Here is a 26,636-nt window from a genome sequence, read left to right on the forward strand (position 1 = left end):
TGCTGGATTTTTGGGTTGTGGTTGGTCACGACTCAATGGCCTTCATTTGCGTAGAGAGTCTCTTCCTATTTCAGGGGCCTTCTGCTTCCAGGCCTCGCAGCTGCGAGCGCAGGTTCCTTGTAGGGTGTGACCTACCACGCTATGCAGAGTAGCCCTGCCTCCAGAGAGTTCCTCCTCTGTCTCTGACTGTCCCTCCATCTCCCCCATCTCCCCTCTACTTCCCCATAGGCATGGAGAGCTGTGCTACTGCCCTTGCTGTACCTTTCTTGCCTGTGTGATGCCTCTGCCATCTTTGCTCTTTGTGTGTGTAGGGAGGAGGCTACACAGCTGCCGCCAGTTCATTGTGTGTATATGCCGCGTGTGTTGCTTCTTTTCTTTGTGTTGGTGAAGCTTGCACTGCTTCTGACTCTGCTATACGTGTTGGGCGTGAAACTGGAAATATGCCTGTGTTGCAGTGATGCTACCTGCAATACAACTATTCTGTATATGTAAACAACGTGCAATGCCGGTGCCTGTGATGCACCTATTGTGTGCAAACAGCGTGCAATGCTGGTACCTGTGATACACCTATTGTGTGCAAACAGCGTGCAATGTTGGTACCTGTGATACACCTATTGTATGCAAACAACGTGCGAGCTTAAGCTATTGGCATTGTAAAGAACAATGCCTTTTATTTATGTTTTTTAAAAAAAAAACATAAATAAAAGGCATTGTCATTTACAATGCCAATAGCTCAAACTCGTGTAAATGCGAGACCTATTGCATTGCAAATGCTTGTCACTATTGTAAGGCCATCTGTCCCATAGGATAGCATGGGGGATACTTTGTAACATCTTACAAGTATAACTTCCCATTGTAACAGGATAGAGGATCAAAAGTTTAGGCTCTCTGAACTCAGAATGTAATAACACATCTTTTAGTAAAGATGGATTTTAAATTATGTGTTTGAAAATGCCACGGGTATTTTATTGTTTAACCATTCTGTGTGCATGTGCCTGGTTGTGGATTGACGGTCTGGTTTTGCATTCACTGTAGACAGCCACGGGGGGGTTGAGATGTGCCTGGCCCTTCCTGGGTGACTCAGAGCTGAGCTAAATGGACCTTGGCTGCATTTAGAGTAGTGGGAGGAGTTTTCCTTGCACTTGAATAGGGCCGGTCTCCCTTGCACAATGCTGTCTCCACCCCCTATGACCACTGCACCAGTGAGAACAGAACTGGATTGGACTGGGCTCAGAGAGCCTTTCACAAAAAAGAACAAAGACAAAAAAGGGTATAAGTAGTGGACCCTAAACCTCAGAACTTTAGATCACTTCTGGACTCAAGAGGAACCTCTGCAAAGGAGAAGAGCTGGTGAGGATGAGTACTGCCCCCTTGTTGGGTGCTGTGTGGGGATGGCCTGCAGTTACTGTTTCTGCCAAGTGAAGGATAAAGATAGGAACTTTGCTGAGAAACCTGCTTGAAGAAGAATCTCCAAGGGCTTGTGTGTGCTGGCCATCTGTTCCAAAGTCTCGGTGACACAAAGACATCACCCCCAGCTCCCTTTAACTGTACTGCTGAGATTTCTGACCTGCCAGGAGGTGCCTGTTCCAGTTTTGGGCCTCTGGAGGTTGCATCTGCTGTTGGGAGCTGGAAGAAACCTAATAAAAGCAAGAAATTCCATCTCCCACGCCGTTCGCAAAACCGCTGTGATGCCGCGTCCTACACTGAGGCCAGGGGCACAGCTTGTGAAGTGCACGACGCACCTCCCGGCCTGCACCACAGCTCCGACGCCCTTCAACGCCTACAGTTATCAGTCCATCTGATGCAAGCATGGACTCTGTCACCGCCAGCATCCAGTTATTGCAACGCCGATAACTGCCGAGGGTTACTCCACAAACTCGCCGACTTCGCATTGCATCACCGGAACCAACACCTCAATGCCGACGCAACCGACTTCCCCTGTCCTATCCTCGCCGACACAACACCTCGCCTCCCCTGTAGCAGCCAGGGAGCCGGCCTCGACCTCGGCACAGACCCCTTACATCCACGACGCTGTGCATCGCCATAGACTTCGTTTTCCAAGGTACGGTTTGTTTGGGGGTTTGTGTAACTCCGTGCCTGACACCGCGCACCTGGTGGTAGGCACCATACATTGGACTTATTGCTGTCACAACGTCTTTTAATATCCAGGTGGGCTTGTGTTCTACAAGCTTTCTATTGGAAATAGCAGTTATTAAGTGCTATTTTACATACATATTCAAAAAGAGGGACACCGTCCAAAAAACAGCCACATCCTACGTATATTGAATAAAACCAATCGAATGAATACACAACTCACTCATAAGCAGCATGGTTTCAGGCTGTTGGCTATATAAGTATTTGCACAAAGTATACAACGGGTGATAATTGGGCCTTATGGTTTGCTTCCTATTAACTGGCAATTAGAGTAGTAACCTATAAAAGCAAAGTGCAGCAATTTTATAAGCATTCTGTTTTATTATATTAAGAGATAAGAAATCACGCTCGCTTTGCATCAAGGAAAAATTAAAAACTACAGATAATGGGTGTTGGAATGTCAGTCATGAGGTACGGAGTGTTGTTCTGCACCAGCACCCAGCCATTCAACTGGTAGTGAAAATGAAGCAGTCTGCCCAAAAGGTGAGAGCACTGCATGGCAATGGAGTCCTCTCCAGACATGGCCACAGCCATTGCATGCTACCTTTCTACAGAGCTTTTGTACAAGATTCAGATGTTCAGACTGAAGTCACCGTCATGCACCCAGGCTTTAAGTGGAGGATTGTTCAAGCTATATCTTTGGCACTCTCAAACTGGCTGTACTGTTGTTAAGACCCGCAATGTGTTACTACCTCACAGGAACTGCGGCACCCCAGGGAACAGTGACAAGCTACTTGAGACACCATTGTAACTCTGCCCCCTGCACATCAGCACTCAATGGAGTTGTGAGGAGTGCTGGGTACTAAGATGGTCTCATCTATGATAATCTCCAGCCCAGCACTAAGAACCAGCCAGACTGTACTGCCACCTGGAGAAACTCTGTTCAGACATACCAGTGAAGAAGATGAATATCAGTAACAAGCTCTTCTCCAACAACTAGGACAAGGTCAATCAAAAGTCACTGTGTTTGTCAACATGAACTTACCAAACATATTTTTAGAGCCAGATCAGCGTGGCCCCTGTTGCTGGTGGGGCTTCGAGAACACAGCTGAGTGCTGTCTATTTATTCCTGATTAGGGGAACATCAAGACCTTGCTAAAGCTTGACCAACATGCAATGTATATGCTGCTTATCTTTCCTACTAGAAAGTCCACCCCAACAACCGAAAGAGACTAGAGTCACTGATCAGGCCCTTGATGCCCTCTCGAGCACTCAGCAGAGACATGAAGAGGTTGCCTCAGGAAAGAATACATTTTTTAACTGTTGCAGGATTTTTAAAGCCGATTCACATGTTAAATCAATATTCCTCCACATCAAGCTGGTACTTCTGCATTAAAAAAAATGGAAAGTGTTATGTCTTTAAAGAAAAGCCCAGCAAAAAGAAGTTGATATTAATTTTAAGCATTCCTTTTTGTCTTGCAGCAATACTGACCTTAAGCACCGTTCTTGCTCAGAGTCTGATCTTGACTTCTGTACGAATGCTGTACTAAAGACATGTCAACCCTACCTCTCATCGAGTGGATAATCAGTCTCCCAACCAGTTGCCTGTTATCCTGCAGGTAGGCAAACTTAATGAAATCTATGAGATATTTGGATTTGGCGACCACATGCCCATCAGCTGAAATATAGGCCTGAGAGTGTCAGTTTTTTCACGGTCATATGTGCCCTGTTGTTATACCTCTCTGTCCTGGACTGCGACTTGAAGAATCCCAGAAGGTTCACTGGCTGAGATAAAACTCCGAGACCACCTCTGGCATGAAACGTGAAGGCATTGTGATAAACTGTAAATATCAATGAAGGGAGGAAGAAGCAAAGATGTATGACACCCTCTAGGCTTCTGTGTGTGTGAACCAACAAATATCAAAAGGAAGTGGGTTCATATGATCTGAGAGAATCCCAGATGGGAAATCTGTGGGACCCTCAACTGATACTTTCGGTCAGCGGTATATTTTTACCACTGACGTACTGGTGGTTGATAGCGTCATCATTGGGTCTTTTCCTCCACAAGGAGTTCGTAGAGATTAAGTGGGATCCACAACAAGATAAAAGATCTAAATTACCTCCTACCTAGGGTGAGTGTAATTCAATAGTACCTAGATGGGGGTAAAGTTAAAAACAACTGTAGATGTCTAAGGGGATGTGTAAAGTGTCCCCCACATGGTGTGATTTAAAAAAAATAGGGCTTTTTTGGCATCAGTAAGACATTGTAGAAGTGTATGTCCTCTGGCGAGAACACCGGATTCCTCCACCCAGTCTCCAATCTGAGGTGTTAACCAAGAAGTTGCCCATCTTCCAAATAAGAACTTGACGTTTGAGTTCTGCATTCTTCAAAGAGCTCTCACATTAGGTAGGCAGGACCACTATGAGTTATCACCTTTGATCAGCCTGCTGAGTGGTGTAAACATCTATATAAAGGTCCTTGAGGAATAACCTTATTGCATCATGGAGAATAAACCTCTTTCTATAGCAGGTCGCATAGCAGTGAAGGCGTACGATTTTGTGAGCACTAGCTGTAAAACCTTTTCCGTTACAGATCCTATGCGGCTTTGCTAGACCCAGCCCTAGATTTGGTGAGTACCCCCATGCAGACGTAGGACATGATCAAGAAACCAAACTCTAGGGGCCGTGGTTAGCAACCAACCAAGATAGTCGCATCTTGATGGGGCTGCTCGCAGAGTAATTCCCCCAGAAATCTGCACAAATATCCGACCCCGCATAAGCAAGCAAATTGATAGATACAGGCAGTGTCCCGGACAACCCGGAGAGTGTTTGCCAGCCGATCTCAGACCAACAGCAGGGGACAAACGCAAAGACTGGAGCCACAAGATGGGGCCTACCCTGCGGAAGGTCATGCCGGTAAAGTACTCAAGGGTGGCCAAGAGATGCGTTGACAAGCCGCGGCCGGCGATTGAGGTCGGTGCCCAGTTGTGTAAGAGGTTGCAGAGCATTCATTGTGGCCCGTCCCCGCCTGCTTTGTGGGAGACCAGCCTGTGGAGACCAGCCTGGAAGTCGAGGCCACCAAAGCAGCAGGCAGGGCCACAGCTCGCAGCCGAGAACAGGAAAGTCTGCCTCGGGAGCGGACAAAGACGACTGGAGAGGACACATCAAACGGCTGCCACCTGAGGAGATGAAGCAGTGACGGGCGCTGGAAGCAGTAACAATACTGGAGAACTGAAGGTGAGGAGCTTCATGCGCGAGGCATTTGGGTATGGCAGGAGTGGCAAAAGGCCCAGAGAGAACTGCGACTGGGAGGTTGAGAGGCCTACAACACGCTGCTTTGCCTAGGCCCCCCGTGATAAAGACCTCTGAGGCCCCCAGGGGTAAATATGCGGCACCTGTCCCTTGGTTAGGTAACCCTGGTTACGCATAATTGCCTGGAGCGAGACGCCCTGAGAGGGCCCTAATCGCTGTCAACCAAACTAACCCAAATAACTGTACTGAATGCCTGGGGCTGCGGATGCGCACCCGGGGTAGAGCCCGTCACACTGATTGTTCGAGGATTGCGCCCAGGAATACAGATGGTCAACTGCAGGCTCAATCATATCACCAACCAAGACGATAATCAGCTTAAGGTGAGAAGAGCAGCAATGGTGCGATTAATTACCTAGAGAGGATGTCGGGGAATAAGGGTGCACGAGCGACACACCAAACAAAGCTGGATAAATTCACACAATTTAAACTGGACTCCCAGGGTGTGACAGTAGATGAACAACAACCACTACCATTTGCCCAGAAGGCATCACAACATTGCAAGACATAATCGTGGCAATTCAGGGGGTGCATACGGTACTGGAAGGTAAAATAGATGCGGTGACATCAGAAGTTACCCTGATGCATGCAGACCTCCATAACCTTGGCACATGCATCAAGACCGCTTAAGACTCTATAATCACGCTTCAGACATCCACTAAATCACTGGAGAAACAAGTCAGGAATCTGTAAACTACTACTGCTACCCTAGAGGCAACGGAGGAGGATTCTGAGGGGAGGGCCCATAGAAACAATGTTAGAATCTTGGGGGTGCCCAAACGGGCTGAAGGCCGGCAACGTATCTTTTTGTTGAAAATCTTATTGTGAATCGGCTGCAGTCGCAAAACCTCTCTAACTTCTTTTTGGTGGAACAGGCCCACCGAGTCCAAGGGGGGCCGCCGACACCTGGAGCTCCCCCTCGCCCGACAGTGGCACAAATCTTCAACTATAGAGACATAGATGTTATTTTACAAACGGCTCGCTCCGCATCCTTAAGCTAGAAAATGCAATGATAACATTCTTTCTGGATTTTACGATTAAAGTGCAGAAACTACGGCGCTCCTTCCTGTAGGTCAAGTAGGCCCTACGAGATAGAGAACTGGAATATGCAATGATATTCCCAGCTAAACTCCAAGTAGTGGCAGAGGGCAAGACTTGGTTTTTAGAGCCCTCTGTTGAGGCATGGAACTGGTTGGATGGCTAGCCTGAAGTAGGGAGTCAATGATTGCAGACCAACTGTCAGAAAGGGGCCGTGGAAGCAGAGAACTACAGTGAGATCAATATGCCAGTAATGCTGAGAATGACACGCCCGAGACTGTCGCACCGTAGAAGCCCTTGTCTTGGCTCAGCAGGAACTTAAAGACACCATAGACCTGCTGCATGATCCCAGAAATTTTAGTAAGACACGGTCCCTATTGATCTGGTACAAATGTGGCAAAGATGATTCCTGACTTGGGGGAGAGATGGTGGGCAGCCACCCCTGGTTGGGTCACGTGCCCCGGCAATGGGGCATAGGCAGTGGGATACACAGGTGCTCTGCAATGTTGGGGGTAGGCAGTTTGACGTCCACAGTGCAGAGAGGCAGGGATGGGGTTAGGGGGGTTAAGTTAAAAATGATTTGTTTGATCTTAGTGTGTCTGTATGGAATTTATGGCCGTATATGCTGGCACATGACAGTGAAACCTACAGACCGGCAAGCTTATCAGGGGGTGCCGTCCCTTTTTATGTTTTAAAACTACTGAGTATAAAGGAGGAAAGGTCCCAGAGTATACAAGTTTGTTGAAAAATAACATAAATTCGATACCAAAGGATATTTAAACAAAAAATTGATGTCAAAGTGTTATTTAATCACACAATGGCAAAATACACATTTTTCATAAATATGACACTAATTAAACAGTGCGGGGTGCCATACGAAGGAAGGGGGGTAGTGAATATAGTGAGGTAAGGGGGAAGTGACATATAAAATATGTGAAACAGTCACAAATTAATTGTAAGGCAAAACAATTTTAAGCCACACAATCCAAATGGAATTCATCAATTTGAATTTAAATTATTTACAATAACCATGTACAGAAAGAAAAACACAGTGTGCATTGCACTGTTGAAAGTACTGGCAATGTCATATTGTCGACGTTTCGACCCCTGGACATGGGTAGGTAAGTTGAATCCTTACTAACGGGGTCTTCTTCAGGACAAAGGGGACGGTATAACACGGAGAGATGGCACCATGTTTTCAGATGGACATATGGTCACTGTTGGCTTGGCGTCCAAAGGCGCGGGGCTGCTAGGCTCCAAACGAGGGTGGGGTGATTTACACTCAATTATAGTTAGGAACGCATCAGAGAAATTAATAACTCCAACATCACACGCCGTGGCGTACCATCGGTGGGAACAGTGAAATCTATCACAGCGAGATTCAGCCTCGTGAGCAGCGGCAGCAACTGCTGTCCTCAGAGTTCACAAACCTAAAACTACTGAAGCAGACACAATAAACCTTTGGTGATTACTTCCTTGTCAGCCCAGCAATGGGGATACCAATTTTGTGATGTCCCATACAGATGGAATTTTTTGCCTACGCTTTGCAATCAATAGAATTTGGAAGAGACTTCAAACCTACTTTGGATATATTACCATACTTAAAGCCCTGAAACATGCGTCCGCTGTGGCATTGTTGGATTACATTGTATGGAAATCTGCTTTTGGAGTTAAAAAACTCTGTAGAACATCTTGATCTGTGTGGACTGGAATCAATAATGGACTACACACGAGACTTTTCACACGATTGGAATAGTGCGTGCTTGAGTGCATTTTGTGTTTTGGGTGGATAGTAGAAATGGCATACGACAGCGTACATCACAGACATTTAGACATTGTATATTAGCACAAACCTTTACTGGATTTAGCGATAAACATGGATGCTTTTCCTGGTCCCTCGGTGTGTTTAGAGACCTGCACACTAAATTACGTGCAGAGCTGGCTTATAGCTGTGACGCTTTGAAACCTGACAAGAAACCTAATGACAGCTATTCAGAGAGCTTTTAGTTTTGAATTCCTCTCCTGGAATGGTAATGGGCTGGGGGATATGATCAAGAGAGGGGTAGTGCTGCAATACTTGAAGCGACAATCACCAGACATAGTCGTCCTCCAAGAGACAACTCCAGGGAACATCCTTCTATGCAGTAAACCGGTGGGGATAACAATTAGTGGCACACACAAGTTATTTTAGAGACTCCAGAGGAGTGGGTATCCTATTACGCAATTCCTCCCCCTTCACCGTTCAGCAAATCCCACATGATGCTCATGGGCACTTGCTTGTGTTTTCTGGGCACTGGGAAGGCCAACTATTAAATATTATCTCTCCCTACATCCCGCCACGGCTGAACACAGCCGCACTGGCAGACTTCGGCTCACTCTTTGTACAACTACCACAGGGGGAGTTACTAATTGGTGGCGACCGCAATTTATGGGGAGTGGGACCAGTAGTCAGCGTGACAGCGAGACGCCTCGGGCAAGATACTAGCAGATTTTCTGTCGGCTCTGGGCCTGGTAGAGGTATGGCATGTTCGTAACCCTGATGCCAATCAGTATACCTTTCACTCTGGCACGCATGGTAGTTTATCACGTATATATTATATATTCGGACTAGTGGCACAACTTACAACTGTTAGCGACATGGGTCTCCTCCCCAGGGATATTTTGGACTGCTCCCTCTCTGGGCGATCAATGGGAAAATAGCGGACCTGGGAGGCCGGGTTCCGTCACTTAATCCTTGGTACTTGATGGTGCCTCATATTCGAACCACATTGCAAAAGACCACAGACCAATACTTTCAAGAAAATTAGGGCATAGTGGACTTGATCCGAGTCCTCTGGGAGGCCTTCAAAGCTGTAATAAGAGGTCAGGGAATCTCCTTATTTGTGGCCACAAGAAAGAAAAAACTGCGTAGCTAGAGTAGTTGGAAAGTGGACTTCACCTCCTCAAAACTGAATTGATAGCAACAGATCTCCATACAGTGAGACATAAATTGAACATTAAGCAGAAAGAATACATAGATTTAGTAGAAGACACGACTAGACTCAGATACTGAGCAACTCTACATCGCTTATATGAAGTAGGTGACAGGGAGGGTAAACTACTAGCCTGGCTAGATTAAAGGTAAGCAGCATCGAGGTGGGTGTTCGAAAATTGTCACAGAAACAGGAGTCCCCATATGGGACAGGCAAGGCATAACAGACGCTTTTGCATCATACAACACGGAGCTATATTCTCCATCGATGAGTGTTACAGCAGATGCAGCACAAGACCTACTAGCCACCCGTAAGATGCCAACTCTGGTGACAGATTATTTAGAGGCAGATCTCACCAAAAGTGAAGTGACCAAGGCTATCCGGTCCCTAAATGCAAGAAAAGCAATGGGCCCCAATAGTCTCCTGATTGAACTTTATAAATGAACAGCATGCAAGATTGCCTCCCATTTAGTAAAGATGTTTAATGAAAGTTTAGAGGCAGGGAGGCTGCCCGAAGATCAAAGGCTTGTTAAAATAGTTGTGATCTACAAGGCGGGAAAACTACCAGATCTTTGTTCATCTTATTGACCAATTTCTTTACTGAACGCTGAAGTTAAGATCTTGGCCAAATTATTAGCAACCAGATTAGTACCTGTGATAGGTACATTAATACATCCTGATCAATCAGGCTTTATGCCTGGTGCAAATACCTCATTAAATTTGAGACACTTGCAAGGTGTACTAGGACGGGCGAGTTCCATTCAGGATGACTCTTTGATAGTATCGCTAGATGCTAGAATGGCTTTTGATATGATGGAGGGGTCCTCCTATTTGCAGTTTTTGGAGAGACAGGATTTGGGCCCCAAATTTTTGTCCTGTGTCGTCTTCTTTACACAGACCCCCAGGAGCAAGTAACGGTAAATGGAGGTAGATCGGCGGTGTTTACCTTGCAGAGAGGCAGAAGACAGGGTTCTGCATTTGATCTAGAATCCCTGGTGGTTTGGATACGAGGGACCCCTGGATAAGTGGATTAAAATGGTCAGAGGGTTGGGAAGATCAGATTTCCCGGAGATATCCTTCTTTACGTGGCAAGCCCTTACTCCTCGCTTCATAGGAAACTCCACATTTTAGTCCCTGTATCAACAATACTCCGGTCACACCATTAATTGAGATGAATCTGTGGTATATATCCTAAGCAGCAATAACCTGCGAATCCCTGGAATCTCTGTAGCCAAAGTGGTGACAGAAGTGTTTTAATTCTTAGGCATCTATGTTACCAGAGACCCTACTATATTCCATAAACGTAACCTAGATCCTCCACTACGACGGCTTCATACAACATTGGAGGTCTCTGCCCCTGACATTGCTGGGAAAGGCTTCACTTTATAAAATGATGGCACTACCTCGATTTCTATATGTTCTTCACAAAACACCATATTTATTCCCACCAACATACATTCAAGTAGTAGAAGCAGTGGTGAGTACATTCCTTTGGGATGGGACAACCCAGAGAACAGCTTTGCAAAAACTGACGAGGGGTTGGTATGGAGGTGGGATTGCACTCCTGGCACTACAATATTACTATTGGGCAGTACAACTGACTGTAGTCAACACTACATTGTATGGAAAGGCATAATATGCCAACAGGGGGCTATCTCAGAGCGATATATGGGGGAAAACATAACACACCATTAAACACCCCAACCTCAGAGACAGTTAAAATCTGGAACACAGCATTGGCGGTGCTAGGTTTGTGCACCAAGATTACACGAGCCACACCACTGTGGTACTCTATACAACTTGGCCTGTTAGAAGGGATATCAAGGCGTTGATAAATGAGACCTTACAGGTCTCTCATAAGTGGGTAACCTGTGGTCTAATGGAATGGTAAAATCCTTTATTGAACTACAGCGGGAATATGAGGTGGCACCTTCTGAAACATTTTGTTACCTCCAGATATGACATGCTCTGCAGCGGGTCATTCCACAGGGTAAGGATCTTCCTTAATCCTTCCCATTGGAAGACAGACTGCTAGATTACATGCAGAAAAAAGCAGTGTCTTTAATAACTCCCCAGACACATTAGCCAAGCCTCAAGAGAGATGGATGAGAGACCTTGGGCGTATGGAGGGTGGTGAATCGTTGGCGGCGATGGCTTTTCCTAGAGAGGTGTCCATACGCTCACGTTTCCAATTGCTGCATTTGAAAATCCTACACAGAGCATATTACGCTTGCACGACATTGGTTAAAATGGGAAAATTAGGCCTCTGCAAGGGCCCCTTTTTTCATATGTGGTAGGGCTCTCCTGTGATCCAGGATTATTGGAGGGAAGTGATGTCATGCATGATGACACTATGTACAGAAAATGTTGAGGCTGCTCCCCAACTATGCCTGTTGAATATTTGGGAAGCAACAGATCTAATTACAGGGCAGAGATTATGGGTCTCATGGTCGCGAAATGCAATATAGCTAGAAAATGGAACGCAAATTCTAGACCAGTGATACTCAAAGTATTGCCTAGGGGGCGCTTGCAGCCCTCTTAACCTTTACATGCGGCCTCTGTGGTGAACAGCAGCACAAGCTGCTGTTTAGTTCCTGAGCACTAATATTCTGATTTTGTTTTTTTTAAATAAACAGGAAAGCATTTGTTAACCTGCTAATCAATTCTTGCCGGTTTGTTTAACATTTTTTTTAGACCTTTTTACTCAATCTCTGAGCCACCCAGACCCCCTACCGCCACCCTGCTAGTAACAGTGCGGCACTCGGTCACACCCCAGACCGTACTTTGTGGCCCCTGGGCAAATGTTTGTGAGTACCCTTGTTCTAGACCGACAGAGATTGGGAGGCAGATATGAATTGGTGCATGCAAGTGGAAAGAGTGACTTACGAGAGTAGAGGATGCCCCCAGAAATGATCCAAGATCTGGGGGAACTGGAATACAAGAAAGGGGATGCACTGTGCTCCCGTTCAGGGATCTACTCAACTTGAAGAAGACGGACAGCCTAGAAGGAGAGTCCTACACCACAAGATGAAAAATATTGCGAAATGTGTTTGAAAACACACGAAGGGAGGTCCTTGTTTATATGTTATGTATGGTGTTCTACATTGCTCAGACTGTGCAAATTATGCCAATGCTGTCATGTTTTTCTATTGCAATAAAAATAATTTAAAAAATGGAATGAAACCAAACTCTAGTACTGCAGGAGCCTTGCCAAGAGCTTGAGAGACGATGATTTGTGAATGACACTTTATATCTTCAACCTTCAGTATACCAGCAGAAAATTATCCAGTCCTCCATGCTCATAACCCATGGTTTATTCACTAGAGAACACCACAACAACTAAAAACTAGACTAAGTGAATATAGATAGTGGAGATACAACGGGCAGGAAGACTTAGTAATTTATAAAACTCAGCAAAATCTTGTAAAATGGCTATAACTTAGGCAAAAGCAGATTGGTTGAAGGATAAGACTACAGAAGCCTAAATTGCTATTTTTCTGTGCGCAGTTTCATTATTATCAGAATTGCACTGATCACACTGTTGATCCTTCGCAGGACCTCTGTGATAAACCTTCCCTGTCTAGTACATAAAGATTTAGGCAATTTTCTTGTATGTTGCATCAGCCTAATCTTCCTTGCATCCCCTAAAAGAGTAGCTGTCAGTGCTCACTCTGCCAGTCTCTTGGTCTTCTTTTGATAATGTGGACAAACAGGTAGTGGCATATTTCATGGAGGATATAATATCAGGCTCTGCCTTGATACCTTTCCCAGCACTTGTTTGGCAGCACCTTATCGTCACTCTCTGCTTCTGTCACAGAAAAGGCACCGAAACCACAATGTTTCTTGCTATAGAACAGGGATACTCAAAGTACGGCCCGGGGGGAGAACACGGCCCTCCTGACCTTTAATTGCGGCCCCTGGTGAACAGCAGCACTGAGCTGCTGTTCACTTGACAGCGCAGGAAGGGAAACATCGGTTACATTGCGATGTTTACACCGCAATTCCTTTACAACACGGGTATTACAACGCAAGTCATTACAATGACTTGTGCTGGATGGCGCTCTAAGCTAAGGAATAGTATGATTTACTATTCCAACACCTTCCCTACTGTAACGTAGGCTGGAGTTAGAATAGTAAATCATACTATTCCTAAGTCCAGCCGATGTAACGACATGCGTTGTAATGCCTGCGTTGTAAAGGTATCGCGGAGTAAACACCGCGATGTAACGTTGTATATTCAAGCAGGAACATTCAGAAAGCGGCAACACAAACAGGCATACTTTATTTACACGTTTTACACATTAGCTAAAGTAACCATAAGGAAGAAAAGAAAGTGCCCTAGACAACCTATCTTTAGGAACACCATTAGTTTTAAGGACATCTTGCACCAAACATGTAAAAACATGATAAACTTTCTGAAAACTTCAAAAGAGTGTATTTTGATAACATTTATGAGGGTTTTACCTTAGTAGATCAGATTGTCACTACATTGAGAGGCAATTATTAGCAGTGATAGTTTTCAAACATGATCTTGGAAACACTCATGCCGCCCCCATTCTGAAATCAATGCCACATTAGAATTTAATGCTTGACTTTAAATCTTGGTGCTTGAGAATAGAGCATAGGTGGCAGACAGAAGTCATGTGAAGGCTCGGTTTGTTGTCCATACCATGCATCTGCTTCGCATCTCCCGATCCTCCCATTGCTCGCATCGGTGCGGCCCTCGGGCCTGCCACAGAGAGTACTTTGTGGCCCCATGTGAAATGTTTATGAGTAACCATGCTATAGAAGAACTCAAAATAACTCTAGATGAAGGAGATACAGGGGCAGTGATACTATTTGACCTCTCCACTATTTTGGCGAGCATACTCATCCTAAAGTCTACTCATGGGGCGCACCAACGGCTTAGACCAGGAGCGAAGTAATCCTAATTTGGACTTTGGTGCTCCCCGAATGAAGCGGTCACTATTTTTGTTAGATCTAGCTCAAAAAGGGTGCTGCAACGTTCTTGCAAGAATGACAGACAAGGGCTATTGTTCCAAACTTTTGAGTAAAGAATTAAGAGACAAATTACATAGAACATGCCATATAGTTTAGCAGCAAAGCATCCAAATTATAAGTAGCGAGAATTCAGTATAGTTCTAAATGAAATCCAGGGCGGGGAAAGGAGTCTCCTGAGTGCAAAAAATAACTTCCCTTTATAGAACTTTAGACAAAGACATACACACATTCTACAACAGTACATGGTTCTCAGGGATACACCTATATGGAGGAAGCAAGGAGAGCCATTCCTCTACAAAATACATTTTCATGTTAGTAATATATTGGATTTTCGTCATTCTCACAGTTCATGTGAGCGATTCAATTGTTATATTATATAGCAATAGCCTGGGGCAACTGAAATGTCCTTGGTTAGTTAAGGTGAGAGAAAGACTCTGGGAACATTCTCTGTTTTTTAGTGTGAATCCTAGCCATGCGTTATTTAGAACAAAGGGGCAGTAATAGTCATCATGTGTCATATTGTGATGTCGCTGCAAAATGGACAACAGTGTAAACACAATCTAGGTTAGCGTAAACTCAGTCTGTGATGCATTTTATATAAAGGGGGAAAAAACAACTCCCACAACTACATTGGATATGGGTGATCACAACAAGCTGGTCAGCAGCTTGAAGGAGGCAGGTATATTTGGGACTGTCCTTGACTGGTTTAATTCCTTTTTGGCAGATTGAGTACAATACATTAGGCTGGCCAAAGTAATGTTAGAGTTTATTGCCCTCACTGGGGATTTCTTGGGGAGGTAGGGCTGAACCAGTTGTTGGCCGTTGAAAGTGATAGCTTGGTGAACCAGGTTTGCCTTCCCACTTTCCAGGTTCAGGGTCACCAGAATTATTTGTCTACTGCACTCAATCTTCATGCAAGCAGATGCAGAATAAGGATTGTTGGGTATGACTGCTTCATTCTCCTTCCTTGTACAGGGAGAATGTTTCCCCCAGTCATCTTGGTTCCAATAGGCACATTTAGTTCTTGGCGGACAGACTACAGTATTTTAGGGTAATGGAGGACTTAACATCTGCCACTCTGACAGTAGTCTGTCCTTTTTAGAGCTGACCAGAGGCCCAACAGTCATCTTTGTACACTGAATGCAACCACCCAAACTTTGGTTTCCTTCGAAGTAAAAATAGTTTTGTGTATAGTCAGCAGATGTCAGTTTTGACAGGTGTTCACCAAATATTTAACATTTGTTCTTCCCAAAAACTATACTATAGGAGTTTGTTATTAAAAAAAAACGAATGACTTTCACAGCCTGGGATCCTTCTCGTCAGACTTTCCACTCTAAGTAGAGTGGGAGGTGTGATGGCTTTACTCCAATGACCCCAACTCTGTCAGGCCAATGGAGGTAGATTTCCATCAGTGGAGCCAACAGGGGCTCAACTGACAGAAAGCGGACAATCCAACAGTCTCTAAATGAGGAGGGTGGACAGTTCATTTGGCAGACAGGGTACTCCGGTGCAAGAGTAACCTGCACAACAAATTTTAAATCAACACCAAATCATTGACTTTTTGTCCGTGTCATGAAGAGGTGCATAGTTCGGATGCTGAAGAGGTCATCCACTAACATCAGATGAACTCTCAGCTGTGTGGTTCAGATTCAATCGCCTGAAGTTGTCTGCCTTGAATGAATGAATGAAATGAATATACGTTTTGTAGAGCGCAAACTTAGCCCTGGGGCGTCAAGGCGCTGCGGAAAGAGATCAGAGTAAGAGATGTCTATAGGGTTCAGAATTTAAAGGATAAGGCAGGGAAAAGATTAGTAGGTGAAAAGCCAAGTCTTCAAGGACTTTCGAAAGGATGAATGGGTTTCCAGAGTGGAAATTGGGGAAGGAAGGGAATTCCACAGATTAGCCCCTATCAACGAGAAAGCCGCCCCCCCCCCCCCCCCCCCCCCACCTGGCTTTCCTAACCCTGGGAACTAGTACCCGGTTCTTGCTTGCAGATCTCAAATCCTTGCCAGGAAGATATCTTTGAAACATTTTGTTGATGCCTTCTGAACCCCTTACTGTGGACGGCCTTGTGAACCAGACATAAGGCTTTGAACACAATTCTCCTCCCCAACGGGAGCCAGTGCAGGCTTCTGATGGTAGCTGATACTAAGTGGAATTTAGGAAGGCCCATCACCAGCCTAGCGGCGGCATCTGCACCAATTGAAGTCGATGAAGAAGTCCCTTGTTTATCCCTAAGTAAAGGGCATTGCAGTAGTCTAACCTAGACACCACAAGGGCCACCACTGCCTGTTTCCGCGACAGAAGGGAGAGAAAACGGAAGATCTTCCTGAGAGTCTGTATCATCCCAAAGCAGGTAGAGACAGTTCTATTTATTTGTGAGCCCAGGGAAAGAGAGGAGTCCACAATAATGCCTAAATTCTTGGCAGTAAGACAGGGGCTGGGGCAAGATCTAAGAGAGTCAGGCCACCAAACCGCTGACCAGATATCCATCTTTCTCCGAAAATTAGGACCTCCGTTTTATCCCCATTGAGTCTTAAGTAGTTCTCAACCATCCATGCAGCCACCGCCCGCATGCAGTTTTTAAAATTTACTGCTGAAGCTGAGACACTCTCAGTGATGGGAATCAAAATCTGAGTGTCATCAGCGTAGGAAAGCACTTCTAGGCCAAAAGACCTTACCACAGTGGCGAGCGGGCTACATAGATATTTAAGAGGGTGGGACTCAATGAGAATCCCTGGGGGACTCCACAAAACAGTTGTTTAGGGGCAGAAAGAAATTGGCCCATCTTCAATTCAAGAGGAACGATGAAAGCAGATTGAGTGCAGAGTCCTCTATCCCAATTTCCCAAAGCCTGCCCACCAGTCTACAAGGAGAGATTGTATCGAAAGCTGCCGTCAGGTCCAGGAGGATCAGTAGGGTGGTATGACCAGCATCAACCTGTTGTTGGATGTTGTTAAGGACAACGGTTAATGCCGTCTCCGTACTGTTTTCACTCCTGAAGCCATGCTGCGAGCCATCGAGCAGTTGGTGTTCCTCCAAGTAAGAACTGAGATGGCAGTTAAGATGTTTTTCCAAGATCGTAGCTGGAACGGGCAGTAGGGAAATAGGCCATTAGCTTTTTAATTCTGTCGGGTCAAGAGAGGCCTTCTTTAACAGAGGTTTTACCACCGCCGTTTTCCATGTGGTGGGAAATTGGCCAGAGGAGATAACAGTATTGAGGATAGTGGTCAAAGGAGGTGCAATGGCCTCACTTCCTAATTTCAAAATCTTAAGAGGACAAGGTTCGAGGGGAGAGCCAGATCTAGTCCCACTTAACAACAACTCAGTATCCTCTTGAACAATAGGAGGAAAGGAGCGCAAACGGCAGTCCTACAGGGGTGCTACCAGAGGATCAGATAGGGGATTCGTTTTAGCTCCCACAGTGTTTGACTTCTCCAAGGAGGAGTAAATGTCCTTAATTTTGGCATAGAAGAAATCTGCCATTTTATCACAAAGGCCCTGGGAGACCTCGGTTGTAACACTAGTTGAGGGGGCTAAAAGGGAATTGATCATAGTGAAAAGCTCCCTAGGGGATCTAATAGATTCCGTCATTATTGTATAGTAGGAGACCGTTTCCTCATTAATAGCTTGCTTATATTCCCTTAGCCTGAGTTTATGCAGATCCATTTCAGCTGTAGTAGGGTCCATGCGCCACTTTCTTTCCTGATATCGGCAAACCTGTCTAAGTTTCTAAACCTCTCAGAAAACCATGGGGCTAAAGGGCGCTTTCTTGCAATGTAGTGCTTCTTAAGAGGGGCAAGAGAGTCCAAGGCTGTCGTTAACTAGTTGGTCAACTCGTCATAAACGGCATTGACACCAGCGTGAGAGGGGCAGCAGTAGTTGCTGAGTTTGACAAGAAGATCCTCCTTACTAATCTTTCTGAGGTTTCTTTTAAACTCCACCCTATTCTTAAAATTAGGGTCATGGTGGGATACTAACATTTCCAGGATGAAGGGGATGGCAAAGTGGTCAGACCAAGAGAGTGGAATAGGGTCCATGACCTTTATCCTAGGATCATTAGAGAAAATTCCATACAGGGTATGTCCTGCTGTGTGCGTAGGACTCTTCACTAACTGAGGGAAACCACAGGAGTCCATGACTTCCAAAAAGGCCTGCGTTTCAGGACACAGAATATTCTCCAAGTGGAAGTTAAAATCACCCAGAAACGTAACCTGTGAGCTAGCTAGATAGGGCTCTATTTGGCTACTGAAATTCTGGGTAAACGGAGCTCTGGGTCCAGGAGGCCGGTAAGTAACTACGCCAATAAAACTTTCAGTTGGAAGAACCTTCAAAGAGAAATAAAGGGCCTGATAGGGATCTGAAGGAGAGGTGAGGGCCTCGGTAAAACAGGAGTAAATGTCTTTATACATTACCCCTAAACCCCCGCCCACCTTCCCTTCCCTATCAAGTCTATCAAAAAGATACCCAAAAGGAACATCCTCCACTAAATCTGGATCTGAGCAATCTCTGGCCCAGGTTTCAGTGATGAACACCCAATCGGGTTTTCGAAGGGACACAAAATCATCGAATTCCGTAGCATGTTTGATAAGGGATCTGGCATGGAGAAGATATCCCATAAAATAATGTATCAGAGGCAAGGGATTGAGCCCACAACTATCCTTAAAGGGATAGTGAGAAGCACCCAATAGGAAAAACTCCTCACAGGAGGCACATTTAAACCTCAGACCACCACCCAGAGCCTTGCTGTTCTTTGTGGCTGGAAGGAACATTTAGTTTGTCTTCAAACTTCCAAATATCCCAGGATTCCCTTGAGAAGGTAAATACATGGAATAGCCTTGCTTTAGTTTACAGTACATAGTCGTTCATTGTTGGCCATAATGATGTCTGTCCGTCCTGTGACATGCTTAGAACACTCTCACTGCATGCTTTAAGTCCCACACCTATGGCACGTTAATGTGTAGTTTGTTTTCTTTTTTGGACTACAGTTGATAGTGAGCCCAGATGAGTATACCACCCTTTCAGCAAGGTATCTGTGATTACTGTGACCTTGAAAATAAGGGGCATCAGATGACAATGACAAATCAACAAGCATGTGGCTATGGTCATTAGATCACCTAGAGGTAGTCCTGCCACTCCAATGTCACCTATATCCACTGTAGATGGATCTATTCTTGCAGGTCTGTCATCCTGAGTCTACAAAATGTTGATGCACAATGAAATGAGCCAGGGCTAAAAGCAGAGTAGCAGTCAATGAAGTTGACTCCTCTACTAATGTGGATTATTCCACCGGAAGTATCCTGCAACAGCTGAAGTTGAAGGAAAAGCCGAGTACTATAATCTCCTGAAATGGTGTGAACAGAAACTTTGGCAAGATGACAGATAATACTAAAGCTTCAAACAGTTGTGTGCACTTTGGATGGCAGTTTCAACCTCCACCGTGACAATACCTTCAGGAGCCAGTCGTCCAGAGGGTAGACATGGATTCCCTTCCTGAGGATGCGAGTGGAATGCAAGGCACTACATGAAGACTGTCGGAGCAGATTGCAATCCAAAACCTTGAAAAGCGAGTGTCCAGTGTGATTGCTCCTCCGCTAAGGCGTGGGAGCATCACCCCACGGCCAGGAAGCAGCAAAAGAAAGGGGAAAAAATGATAATAACATAATGTTATCATTTTATCTTGTCCTCCTGCTGCAGTAGCGTGCGTGAGGGGGCGGGGCTGCAGAGCAGGGGAGGAGTGGTAGAACACTCCTGTGTGCAATGACTGACTAGTTGGCACACTGGGACCGCACAAAACAGTCATGCACACTTCCATGTTCTCCATGCAGGCTGCATTACAGCCGGCTGAGTGTCGTGTCACGGCGCTCCGCCAATCACAACGATGCACTGCACTGCAGCATTGTGACTGGCTGCGAGGAGCGTGGGAGCCCTGGTGCTTCCTGCTTCCTGTTTCTAACTACCCCACCAGGCTTCTTGAAAGGGGTTGTCTAGATAGTCCCCTCTGATGAATCAACTCAAATTGATGATAATCTTTGTTACTTTTTAAACTCTTAAGTGCTAAGAGATTGCTTCTCATGTTCAACTGCTTCATGATGTGAGGAATTCATTAGACATCATCAATTCCTCTGGAAGGTATGACCTTTCCACCTATGATGGACCACTCTGCTTCAAGCCACATAACTCTCTTCCCTTTAGCATAGCCATTCCTTTTTCAAGAGGTGCTACTTTTTCTTCTTTACCTTCTCCTTTTCCACCACCTAGTGTCACCTCTGCCTTTCACCATCTTCACCTCTACTTGGTGCAACTTTTTAGTTGCTGACACCAAAGTTCATGTCAAGGCTGGGCGGGATTCCACTGGACATACTTTTGAGGGGTGCGGTGTTGAAGAAGTTGCTATTTACTGCTTTGACGCTGGAGTTAATGTATACACAGGCACTGTGATCAACTTTAGAGATGTCAACAACAGCATCAGCATCAGCATTAAGAATCTCAACCCTGGCTTTGAAAAGAGACTATGGTAGGAGTTAGGCTGATGATGTCAAGATTAACGTTGAGGAATGCAATAGTGATGGCAGGCATCGGCTAAAGAAGGAAAATGCTTCCAAACGCTACAGAATTATCCTACGGAGTAACAAGGCAGTAGAGTGGCCTTTCTGACCTAGCTTACTCTAGTGTTGAAAACTGGAGCTCTAGAATAGGGAATAGTTTTGGATGCAAGTTTAGGCCTTTCTGAATTTTCTTATATTCCTGTTCTAATCCAACATCACCATTGTGGCGCCTTTCTTCACGATAAAGCCTTGCATAAGTTGTGATCAGTAATAGCATGGTCAGGTTCCAGGTAGTACACACACTGGTTCCTCTTAAGAGATGGTCCTCTTGCCACACTGGTCACAGGTCTTGAATAAAGCCATTGCCTTCTTTTTAGGAAATCATTACACAAATGAAAAGCACATTCTACCTTATATAGGAACCACTGGTGAATCCCCAGATGAAACCCTGCAGCCAAAAGAAACATTCATTAAAAGTGTAATTAGTTGAAGTTAAGTAAGCAACTAAGTAGTTAAAAATATGAAGAGTCCCTCCCAGCTGGCTGCGATAAATCACGGCCTATACGGGCCCGCCCTAAACCCGGCCTTTGAAATGGATAAGATGCTACTGCCGGGTGGTGACTATAATCGAGCGCTCTACTCCAGCTCGCTCGACGCACGTCTGACGGGCCCCACGCGTGTCATGGTACGAGTGTGGCACGCGGCTAATGTAGCGATGGGGTGGAAGGCTCGTTTGACCCGGGCGTCACCACTGTACGCATCTGAGCAGTTGGGCTCCCTGTGGACCTCGAAGGGCTTCGAGAAGTGGGACATGATAGGCATCAGCAGGGTGGGGGATCTCTGGACGAGGGGGGGATTCAAAACGTTCGAGATGCTGCAGACGGAATTCCAGTTGCAAGACAGGGAGTACTTTCGGTATATGCAGATCCGTCATGCACTATGCTCCGCCTTCCCGGACGTCGCCTCCATCCCGGAGTACTCCCCTCTGGAGGATAGAGTGCTGGATGGACATGTACCGGAAAGCACGATCTCATTAATCTATAAAAAACTGATTAATGACCGCTCGGGATTGCTGACTAATCTTCGCGAGGCTTGGGTTGCCGATGGATTGGAGCTGGACGACGAGGACTGGGTCTCTGCGGTGGCCTCCCCGAAAGAGGTGGCCATACCGGCCCGCCTTCGCTTCGTCCAGCTCAAGATACTCCATAGGGTCTACATAACGGGGCCAAGACTATTGCGTATGGGCTATGCTGTGGACAGGTTGTGTAAGCGTGGGTGTGGTTCTTTGGGGACCTTTCTTCATATTTTGTGGGAATGCCCAGAGGTGGAGCGATTCTGGCGTGGTGTGCATGAGGTCCTGCGGGTGGTTACGCGTGTGTCGCTGCTGCCCGAAGCGAGGAGATGCCTGTTGAACGTGTGGGAACCAACCGACTATTCGGCGCCACAGACGTGGTGGGTGACTCTGGGATATATGGTGGCCAAGCGCGATATTGCTCAACTGTGGGGTTCCCAGAGGTCCCCGACTGTTTCGGCCTGGAAGGAAAATATGGACTGGTGCATGTTTCGGGAAAAGGTGGTGTATGTAGCGAGAGGTAAGCCTGGGACATGGGTGAAAGTATGGGGCCCCTGGAACGCCTACCGCGGGGGAATCTGTGCCCCGCCGTTATTGCCCGATCCATCGCCTGCCCTGTCCCCTTAGCCGGTTTAGCTCTCCGGTACCGGGCACTGAGTCCACCCAGTCCCTGTCCTGACCTTCTCCCCCCCTTGATACTCCTATGGATTGGTAGGGTCCCCCTGCTAGGGGAGCACATGCTGCTGTTTTCGATCGTGGGTTGCCTTGTGGTTTGATTTTTTGTTGTTATTTATGTTAAAAAGAAACCGTCATGTGGGGTCCGGATGGTGTGGCCATCAACGCTGCTAACTCCTGTAACGTTTCCCTTTGCCGCAGCATGCGTTCTTCTGTGTGTATCATATGCTCCTCTTGTTTGCTAGCGGCCGGCCTGAAGGTTGTAGGCCCATCTTTGTATATTCTTTGAACTTTGTAATAAACGGTTTCAAAAAAAAAATAAAAAAAATAAAAAAAAATATGAAGAGTCCTTTGGGGTCCCCCATGCAAAAGCACGCAAAGTAAGAATCTGATCAAGGGAGGTGCAGCAAAGTATGGGTAAGAGTAAGTTCAACTGACCAAAGCTGGGCTTTTATTTAAACATATAACATATCCCATAGTTTTACCAGAGGTGTTATAGATTGGCATGGGGGAATATTCAAATAGCATGTGAACCTATAAAAGATCCACTGTAATTGAACTGCATCTACAAGTGCAAGCAAGCTGAGTAATGAGTGTGGCAGGCTCGCGCAAAATCTCTTTGCACTGACTTTTGTTGTTGTTTTTTTTTATTGAGCATGACATTTTGGCAGATTCTTGCATGGCCTCAATGAAGAGGCAAACACAAGGAGATGATGGACAGAGCACTGAAACTTTTCAGACACTCACCCCCAGTCACAGATCAGGGTTGAATCCATCATTGTTCATTAGCTCACTTCGCCACCCCAGTTCAGACCCAGCCATATGCGAATCAGTCTTGACCCTGTTCCTCATGAGAACAGTCCAGTCCGAACTGCCAAGCCAGGTCTTCCCTGGACCAGAAACAAGAATCCTGGGACCAGTTTCAGGGTAATACCCCTCATCAGCCAGGCAAGCTTGAATCCAATGGCAAAGTGAGCAAGGGACCCACGTCTGGGGATACCCTGCCAAATTAAGGCGAACAAAGCAAACACAAGGAAATGATGGACAGAGCGCTGAAACATTACAAACACGTACTCCCAGTCTCAGATCTGCAATGAATCCATCATCATTCTTTAGCTGACTTCGCCACCCCAGTTCAGACACAGCCATATGCAAATCAGTCTTGACGCTGCTCCTCATGGGAACAGTCCAGCCCGAACTGCCAAACCAGGTCTTCCCTGGACAAGAAACAACCATTTCGGACCGGTTTTGGGGAACACTCCTTATCAGCCAGGATAGCTTGAATCCAGTGGCAAAGTGAGCAAGGGACCCACTTCTGGGCATTCCCTACCAACTTAGGGCAAACAAAGCAAACACAAGGAGATGATGAACGGACACAGAAACTTCTCAGACACTCACCCCCAGCCACAGACTAGGGTTGAATTCATCATCGTTCTTTAACTCACTTTGCCACCCCAGTTCAGACCCAGCCATATGTAAATCAGTCTTGACCCTGTTCCTCATGGGGACAGTCCTACCCGGACTGCTAGGCCAGGTCTTCCCTGGACCGGAAACAAGCATCCTGGGACCTGTTTTGGGGTAACACCCCTCATCAGCCAGGCTAGCTTGAATCCAGTGGCAAAGTGAGCAAGGGACCCACGTCTGGGCATACCCTACCAACTTAGGGCAAACAAAGCAAACACAAGGAGACAATGGACGAAGCTCTGACACGTTTCAGCCACTCACCCCCAGTCACAGATCTGGGTTGAATTCATCATCATTCTTTAGCTCACTTCACCACCCCAGTTCAGACCCAACTATATCCAAATCAGTCTAGACCCTATTCCTCATTGGAACAGTCCTGCCGGAACTGCCAAGCCAGTTCTTCAAGAGGCACCTGAGAGATACTGTACAGGCCTTTGGTACTTGTAGGCTTTTACTCAATACTGCATGCGTCAGACTGCAGTCTATCATCCTTGATTTACATTTTGATTTATTGAGCGATTGTACAATTACTAAAAATCATTACAATGTCAAGTCGCCACTGCCAAAATTCTAGTGAAACAAAACAATTGCTAAAACTTTAACCAATCAATTGCCTCGTAGAGTAATCGGGGTCCAACTACTGAGTGTGTGTTAAATACATACAGCTTTTGTCCGGCGAGCAGATATAGTCTAAATATCAAAAAATGTGTCTGCTCGTGGCCGCAATGGTGGCTAAGAGGAATATTGCGGGGGCCTGGGGGGCCACCCAACCGCCAACAGTGGCACGATAGAAGTTTGACATGGACTGGTGTTGTGCAGCTGAAAAGGTGATTTATGAGAGCAGAGGCTGCCCCAAGAAATGGGAAAAAGTGTGGCGTCAATGGGAAATGTACAGGGGTGAGGGAGAGATACCTGGTTCCTAAGATGGGTGGGGGGGTTAGATCTGGGAATGTTGGGTGGGTCCTAATGAATCTACTGTTTAAACTGCAAGTACTGCTATGCCTAAGAACTGTGAGATATGGTAACAGTTATGTACTATGGACCACTGATTGATGTAATGTTAAAGATTACAACTGACGAATGTTTAATAAAAAGAAGTTTAAAAAAACAATACATACAGCTTTGATTATCGAAACCCAATTGACTAACTAGTAAAACTGAACATTCCTTAAGAGGCAGCGCAATTATTCTGCAGCAAATTGTATCATTTAGATGAACACAAATAAGTTCTTAAAAGGGATTAGACATACATTAAACACTTTACAGTAATCCCTCACATGGTTTATAACCTTGGAATTAATGTAGCAACTGTAATATGGCCTAGTTTGGATTAATCCAATCAAATATGCCCCATGTCCGTGGGATGCGACATAACTGTATACCTTTGTGTAAGAGGGTAATGGGGTTTGGGGGTTACAATTCTGATTATGCCAAGTAGATGACTCACCAAGAGTCACACACTGTGGCACAACCTAACCAGCACCCACAGAAGTTTCACAAGCTAAGGTGCCCATGATAAAAGAAAGCTGAAGCAGTGATATTAAAGTGCTATGCAAGCAGCCCTGTTTTTATAGAGAGGTGTTCTGCGCACGGTTAACACGGGGGCACACTGCTAGGTGAGCAGCTGGTTAAAGTGCTACTTAGGGGGCAAGTTGAGACACTTCAAGATGCTATCTACAGTGCTATAAGTGCCAAACCAATACCGCCTTGTTAGTGGGTTTGAAAGTGTTGTGCATGCAGTATGGGTCTCATGTACGGATATTTTACGCACGGCTAGGATGGGCGGGCTCATTGCTATGTGGGCTGCAGATTAAAAGCTGCTCAAAGTGCAAAGTAAAATGCTTCAAAGTGCTATATAGGGTGCTGCAAGTGTGCACCAGGAGCCCCTTTGCTGTTAGGTGGAATATCTTGCAACAACCTGGTGGATTTGAAAGGGCTATAGAGCTAATGGCCTGGAGTACTACGCAAGGCTTGAAAGGTAGGGCTCCTCGCTTTGGACTGCAAATAAAAAGTGCTGTTTAAAGTGCTAATTAAAGTGCTTCAGGATGCTATCGAAAGTGTTCTAAGGGCCCCCTGCTGGTTGGGTGGCATGCCTTCAGCTACCTCAGTGGGGGGGATACTGCGGTCACCATTCACAATGAGGTCCTCGGGACATCCACGGCAGCCTGCCAAGCTGAAAATGCTACTTTTAGAAATGTCATTAAGTGGGCTGACAACTGAGTTGATTCCCCCTTTAAGCAACACTCCTTTGCTTTGTTGCGTGTGTGAATTTTCAGGGACTGAATAATAGGACATAGCCAGTATTTTGTGTGAGGTAGTAGCACTTTACAAATGTAGACTATGTAATTGAGAGATTCTGGGCCCATGTAGGATAATGTGCACTGTTTTTCCATTTCACCTCCCCCCTGCCATACCGCTAAGCCTTTAAGGGCGTAAGCTGTTTCTTCAAGCCCTTTGCAAGGA

At 45.8% G+C, this 26,636-nt stretch overlaps 1 protein-coding gene and 1 long non-coding RNA gene across 2 annotated transcripts in view; one reads left to right on the top strand and one right to left on the bottom strand.

Annotated features, from left to right (window-relative positions):
• JAKMIP1 (janus kinase and microtubule interacting protein 1) overlaps positions 1-26,636 on the bottom strand; it is a 1,879,738-nt gene that overhangs the window by 1,098,495 nt on the left and 754,607 nt on the right.
• The window catches only part of LOC146863070 (uncharacterized), a 374,800-nt gene that overhangs the window by 16,801 nt on the left and 331,363 nt on the right, over positions 1-26,636 (top strand). Inside the window, exon 3 of the long non-coding RNA XR_014978211.1 lies at positions 3,577-3,713. This is a non-coding gene — a long non-coding RNA (uncharacterized LOC146863070). The remainder of the gene's footprint in view (positions 1-3,576; positions 3,714-26,636) is intronic.

Source organism: Triturus cristatus, chromosome 2_2 (assembly GCF_964204655.1).
Source record: "Triturus cristatus chromosome 2_2, aTriCri1.1, whole genome shotgun sequence".
NCBI classification, from domain to species: domain Eukaryota; kingdom Metazoa; phylum Chordata; class Amphibia; order Caudata; family Salamandridae; genus Triturus; species Triturus cristatus.